The sequence below is a fragment of the Telopea speciosissima genome, chromosome 7 (genome assembly GCF_018873765.1).
Source record: "Telopea speciosissima isolate NSW1024214 ecotype Mountain lineage chromosome 7, Tspe_v1, whole genome shotgun sequence".
In the NCBI taxonomy this organism is placed as follows: Eukaryota; Viridiplantae; Streptophyta; class Magnoliopsida; order Proteales; family Proteaceae; genus Telopea; species Telopea speciosissima.
This window is the reverse complement of record NC_057922.1, coordinates 26,068,801-26,076,368: the sequence shown is the minus strand read 5'-3', so window position 1 is coordinate 26,076,368 and position 7,568 is coordinate 26,068,801.

The window sequence follows — 7,568 nt, the reverse complement described above, 5'->3', positions numbered from 1 at the left end:
TATTTGTCTGGGAAGTGCCTCTACTAAAGAAAATGTGACTCTTAGAGAAGTTGATTTGCTGGCCCGATATATCCTAGAAGAGATTGACCATATCTTGAATTGTTAAAGCATCAATTTCAAATGTACGAAAATATATGAGAGAATCTTCAACCCAAAAAAAATGAGAAATTTTAGGAGCATTCGACCCCATCTTAATACTCTTAAATATATTTAAATCATGGTGAATCTTAAGAAGATCACATGAAATCATTTCCATGATAATAATAAATAAGGGAAGCAGTTTTCTATACGGGAGTGTGGCCTATGCCTACACTCCCATGTGTCTATCTATCTCTCTCTTCCTTAAAACAAGGGGGCAAATGTGTCTTTTCACATGGGGAGGGGAGGAGAGAGATAGACTCATAAGAGTACTAGCATAGATCACACTCCCGGACAGAGATCTTTTTTCCAATAAATAAATAAGGTTAAGAGGTCAATCTTGCCAAATATCTCTAGAGGGCTCAAAGAAACCAAACCTATTACCCTATAAGTTAATAGAAAAAAATATAAGCTAAGCAACTAAAAATAAACTAAATAAATAACACCAATGAAAATTAAAAGAACCCTAAAAACTTAAAAATAGGCTAAATTTAGCCCTACTTAAACCTATCATAAGTATTGGACTTATCTAACTTAAATGCTAATCCGACTCCGTTTACCTTTATAGCACCTAAGAAAATAACAAAAATTCATAAAAAATAATAATGTCGTCCAAAATATTATGGGCCTTCAGTATCTTGTGGGCTCCAGTCACTATTACTTTTTGGCACTCAAGTAGTGCTCTTCCACGCCCGGCCACTAAATCTACTATTTCCCTTAGTTAGTAAGTTCGGGAACGGCAATTGAACGGGAACGGATACGTACGGCAATTAAACGGACTAGACGGAAATAATATTTTTCAAAAATCCGGTTTCATAAAACGCATACGGTAATAATACGGTACGCGTTTAATACGTGTATAATACGGCATAGACGGCAATAATACTTTTAAAAAAACGGACATATATTCATTATATAACATGCATTCATCACCTAATAAACAAAATAATATCATGATTTTATGAACTAAAATAAACACAATAATATAATATGCTATATAACATCTCTAAGATTATCATTTAACATACCAAAATATCAATAATCTACAAGAAATGAATGTAGATTGTCTGAAAATGAGATGAGCAAGTTGATTACCTTATCATTAAATCATTCTTCCAACATTACATTTCTTATTATCTACAATGAGATAACCATATATTTTTAACCAGATGTGTTCTTGTGAAGGGGGATGAGTTCCCACTTCCCAGTTCCCACTAATTAACCAACACAAGACAAGAGGGAGAGTTCCAGATATGGATCTCCATTGTACACGTTAGCTACAAGAGACAGAAAAACAAGAATAAAATAGAATAGAGATTGAGCCGTTCTCGCCAATATCACACCAGATTCATTTGCTTCACTACCACCATCAAAGTTCAAAGACCAGAGAAACAAGAGGAGAGTACAAGACTTAAGTGCCATTTTGTTGAATAGAGATGGGGAGGATGATTGGAGATGGAGGGCGGCTACTGTTGCCTGCTATGGTTGGATGTTCAACGCAAATCGAAAGGGATGAAAGGGAAAGTGAAATCATTTCCCTAAATTCTAATCTTTTGGGTAATTTTTTTTTATTTTAAAAAAAATGTATAATACGTATAATACGCGTATTATACAAGTATAATACTCATTTGATTAAAAAATGCATTTTTTATAAAAATACGAGAAAATACGGGGACGGGAGTATTATACGTTTAAAAATACAGGGACGCATATAATACGCGTATTATATGCGAATTTACTAACTAAGCTATTTCCTCTTCCAATATTTCATTCCATCGTACGCTTGCCACTTTTTCTACCCAAAAAAAAAAAAAAAGTACGCTTGCCACTTCCCACGTATCGGATATTTTCTATAGTAGTCAACGGGACTTCACTCTTTCAACACAGATCTTCTACGACGCGCTGCCCTGTTCTGCCTGTGTTGCGTAGAAACAAGGCGGCACACATTGACCGTCTTACCCCTGCTCGGGCAAGACATTCGGGTAGGGGTAAGGCGGTCAATGTGTGCCGCCTTGTGTTTGCACAGCACGGCAGAACGGGCAGCCCGCGTCATAGAAGATCTGGATCCTCACTCCTTACATGGACTCCTGTAGGCTGTAGACGGATATATGTTGGATCTAGGGTAAGAGATCCCTACTTGGTGGCATGGTTTCTACATAAGCTTATGGGCCAATGGGTGAGCACGCTTGGGTATCGACCTAGGGACAGAGACGTCATCTCACGATGCCCTGTGACTGTAAGAGGGCGTAGAAAACACCACCACGTAGAGATCTTTTTCCAATAAAAGTACTTATGTTTTTAGTGGAGGAACTTATTAGTATCCCTCGACCCTCATGTGCTTAAATCTAGGGGTGTAAATGAATAGCCAAAATCCATTTCTGTATCCGTTTAGCACTATCCGAATCGGTCCAATAGCTAATCGGATGCGGATGCGGATATAGCACTATCCGAGCCGAATCCGATCCGTTTACAACCCTACTTAAATCCTCATGTTATTGTATCCCACTACTTCTATGCTGATCCCCCATTGTCGGTTTGGTTAAAAATCAACACTAATGGAGTTGCTCAGCCTAACCAAGGTCATGTAGGGATTAATGGCTTGGCCCATGACTCTAATGGCATAGTTCTCAATGTTTTTTCTCAAATATATTGGCAAATTTTTTTTCTCAATGTTTTTTCTCTCTCACCTATGACATAGATTAACATTGTACTCAGGAGATGACCGTCGTGCCCCCATGAATGGCAGAATATCCGCCCCCAATGTGCCAGCGTGCGCTCTCATTGGCTGCCGCACTCGTGTGGCCCCTGCGCTCCCATGCAGAGAATGGTTCCCCTCCTTATACTTAATATAGAGAATTTCTTATGGGAAAATCTTGTTGTCAGAGAGGTTGGTTACAACAAGATTTTAACTTTAATTTTTTTATTTTTGATCTTTTAATATAACACACTTTTTTTTTTATGAGGGTAAATCGTGTCATTTCATATGGACAATGACATAATCATAAATTATTTTTAATTTATTTTGAAAATATTTTTTTATCCTTAACTTTAACAACTTTTGAGAATAAGACAAAAGGCAAAAATGTATAATTACAACTTCTTAATTCACCTACTTGGTGACAATAAGATGCACCCTTTTCTTATTAACACCCCTCTAGTCTTACTTTTTTGACTTTGTAGTATGACACATTTTTTTCCAATGGGGATAATAATGTCATTTTACATGTGAATAAGTCATAAGCATGATAATGACACCTTTTGCTAATAGCATAATGATACATCACTTTCAATTTATTTTTGACAACCTTTATCTTCAAGAAGTTTTGGGAATAAAACAATATGTCACTTTCAATTTATTTTTGAAAACTTTTGGATATATACTCCTATCTTCAAGAAGTTTTTTTCACCAAAGAAAATCTTCAAGAAGTTTTGGGAATAAAACAAGGGACGTGTAAAAGAAGAAAAGTTCTCTATGAGAGAGAGATTACTGTCCACGTCCAAACACAAAGGGGGCGAAATGACCGCCCACCCCCCATGAAAGGCAAAAATCCCACCCCCATGATGCCAATGCAAACACACTTATCAGCCTCGCACATGTGCATGGGCCATGCTCCTTTTACTAAGAATTGAATGTCAACCCTTAAAAGAAGGTATCAAGTTCTAAACATACCTACAGAGTTGTCATTCAGACACTCCAATACCTGGAGAAAGAAGCATGAATTTGGGTCGATGTAGTAACAAAAACTGACATAAGAGAGACAGAGAGAGAGAGAGAGAGAGGGGGGGACAACAAAATGAGAATCTCTCATTAGAGAAAGAGGCATGCATTTGTACGTTCTTTGGATTGATGTGGTAAGAAAAACTGACATAAGGGAAAGGATGAGAGAGATAGAGAAGGTGCAACAAACTGAGAATGAATCCTTAGAGAAAGAGTCATGCATTTGTACGTCCTATGGTTTGATGCATTGGAAATGGAAGAGAATTCATCTTGGAAACATCATTTCTCCATTACAGAATCATTAGCAATCCACAAGTGTTCTTAGACACTTTTTCCTTGTCCATTTTCTACACATGATAATGACACCTTTTGATAAAAACATAATGATATATTACTTAAAGTTTATTTTTGAAAACATTTCAATTTATACTCCTATCTTCAAGAAGTTTTGGGAATAATACAAGGGTCATTTAAAAGAAGGGGAAAAATTCTTTATTGGAGAGTGTCCATCCACGTCCAGACATAGAGGAGGCAAAATGACCGGCCTCCCCCCCATGAAAGACAGAAATCCCACTCCATCATGCCAATGCAAACACCCTCATCAGCCTCGCGTGCGTGCATGGGTCATGCTTCCCTTACTAAGAATGTTGACCTTTAAAAGAAAGTACGAAGTTCTAATCATATCTATAGAAGTGTCATTCAGACGGTCCAATACTTAGAGAAGGAAGCATGGATTTGGGTCGATTCTGTAACAAAAACTGACATAAGAGAGAGAAAGAGAGAGATAAGCAACGAAATGAGAATCTGTCCTTAGAGAAAGAGACATGCATCTGTACGGCCTATGGTTCGATGCAGTAAAAAATAAAAACTGACACAGGAAGAGAAGAGGAGGCGTGCTCCGTGCATGCACGCAAGTGTGAGTTTATCTAATCTTCTATGGAAGCTTGAGAATTTGAAGAGCTGGAATTGAAAGCAAAACCATAGCTTTCAACCAAGTTTTGTAAGTCCTCACGCCAATCTTCCTCATGGTTGGTTTCATGTTGGGACTTAAGTGACGCCCATAATGTTTAACAACTACTGAATAGGTACCAACAGTTACCATTCCCATCATGAGCTCACTATATAGATATGAATCATGCATGCATGACCCATATGTGACCCTCAACACATACGATCAGCCAGTTATATATGAGTGTCAAAACCTAGCACAAATCGATAAAATCGATCGAAAAAAATCGGATCGAATCAAACCAATCTTTATCGAATTGGGATATGATGAAATCGGTTGAAAATTGGATCATATCGAACCGATCGATATCTAGACCAAAAACCTAACTGACCGTTTGACACCCCTATAGACATAGTTTCTTTTTTCCCCCCTCACCAAAAAAAAAAAAAGGAGAAATTGTAACTTTATTTTAATTGGCCCTTGTATTATTTCTAAAGTTATTTGATATAGGAGCAAAAAAAATATTTAGTCGATCCAGGGCTTGCCCTGGTGGTTCGCTACTCCCTGGGGAGATCTGCGTCAGGAGCTTGATCGGTGGTTCAAGTCTCCTTAACGACACCTAGTCCACAATTATTTGCTTTCCAAGAAGTGGAGCCTATGGGTACCATATTTGACCCCTTGTGGGTCCTCTCCTTGCCTCCTTGTGAGGCCCTGATGGAATTGATGGCTGGTCGGCCCTTGAATTGCACAAAAAAAAATTAATTTTATAGACTTCTCATTATTACTAGACGGTACACATTTTTCTAGTGTGCATGTAAAATGATATTGAAAAAAAAAATTTGTTAAAATAAAAAGGATAAAAAAAACCTAAAATTACAACAGTTTCTCACAAAAGGAAAGAAAATTCCTCCTCCAAATACTAATCTCCAAGTTAAATTTTTTAGGGTTTTTTATAATTACCATCCCAAAAACTTTCATATCTACTATTATCCTTCAAAAACTTTTAAACAACTGTTAACCCCCCATGGTGCAAAGTAATTACTAAATGGACCCCACCGTTACAAACCCCTAACGGTGGGGGTTAGTAGTGATACAAAACCCTTGGCACAGATTTTCTAGGATGAAAATCAAAGAAGGGATAATAGTAAATATGAAAGTTTTTGAGATGATAATTATAAAAAACCCAATTTTTAATTGTCCTCAATGAATGGGTGATTCACTATTTATTCCTTTTCAATTATTTTGTCAGACTAATACATGACCTTTAATTTATATAAAGTTGCTTCATTACAACCCAATGAGCACTCAAAGCCAGTTTCGAAGAAAGAGATGTTTAAAAGAATTTATAGAACCAAAGCCACTTTAATTTCTATGACCAAATGTGTTTTGGTTGACAAATATGACCCCATATGGCCTATGCATGTGATGAAAAGGTCTCCTTTCCTATTTTCCATTCCAGTTTCTAGATCCTCAACTACTACTGACTTGACACAGTTCCTCCAATTTTTACGACTACTCTTTTGATTTGGTAAGAGGGTTGTTTGGTCATCGAATATGTTGGTACTGATGCTCACACTGTTTTTTTTAATTAGAATCCCTTGACTGGGTGGGTCAGATAAAACAAAGAATGCTAACACTTTTTTTTTAATTAGAATCCTTTGACTGGGTGGGTCAGATAAAACACTTTGTTTTCTATTCCATATGAAAAGATGCATTTGCCCTTTGTTTTGAGGAGGAGAGAGATAGATACGTGTGAGTCTTGGCGTAGAGCACTCTAGACGGAGAACTATTTTCCTTTAATTTTTTATACTTTTGCCCCCATCTGTGGGAGGACAAAGACGGTGTTAGCATATGCTACATAGTCAGATAGATTTATTTTTTTTTTTTTTTTAACTTATTGATGATTAATCTGCACATGGCTTTTTGGGAAAAAGAACATTGCTTGATTGTATTCCCCTACACCTACCTACATAGGAGAGGATTTACAAAAAAAAAAACACACACACACAAACAAGGAGAGGTGAAATGACCATTGCACCCCTCCTATTGAATGCCCTTACATGCCCCCTCATTGGCCCTGCGCTGACGTCAAGGCTAAGGGTGTCAACTTGGAACCAAAACTGAATACTGAAATTGAAACTGATCGTATAAAACTGTTGCAAAGAAGATACGGTACGGTTTCAATATGAGAAAATGGAATCATTCTTTGTTTGATATTGTATCGATTTTTAAGTCAACACTATTTGATATATATCAAACCGTACCAAATTATCTACTTTTGCACCGAATTGAGGCTACATGTGTACTGACTTATTGTGTTCACACACACACACACACATAATATAATGTTAAACTGCAAAGAGCAAAAACAATTTTCCACAAAAAGTATAAAGACAAAGTGAAATTAATATATTTATTTATATTATAAGTATTTAATAATATAATGTTAAGCTGCAAAGAGTAAAGACAACTTTCCCAAAAAACAAAAAATGAAAAGACAAAGAGGAGTTAACTTATTTCATATCGAATAAGAAACTAATGATATGTTGTGAAACTGTATTTCACACACAACCACACAACTGATTATAGTTTGAATAATAAACTGTTGTTTACCACCAAAAAAAAAATTTGTTTTTTTATATCTGATGCAAGTGTATATCAATACCGAATAAAAATCGTATCAAAACCATACCGAGTCAGTATAGTATTGTATTATATCAGTATTGAAAATGAAGTTTGTATTCGATACGGTACAGTTTGGTT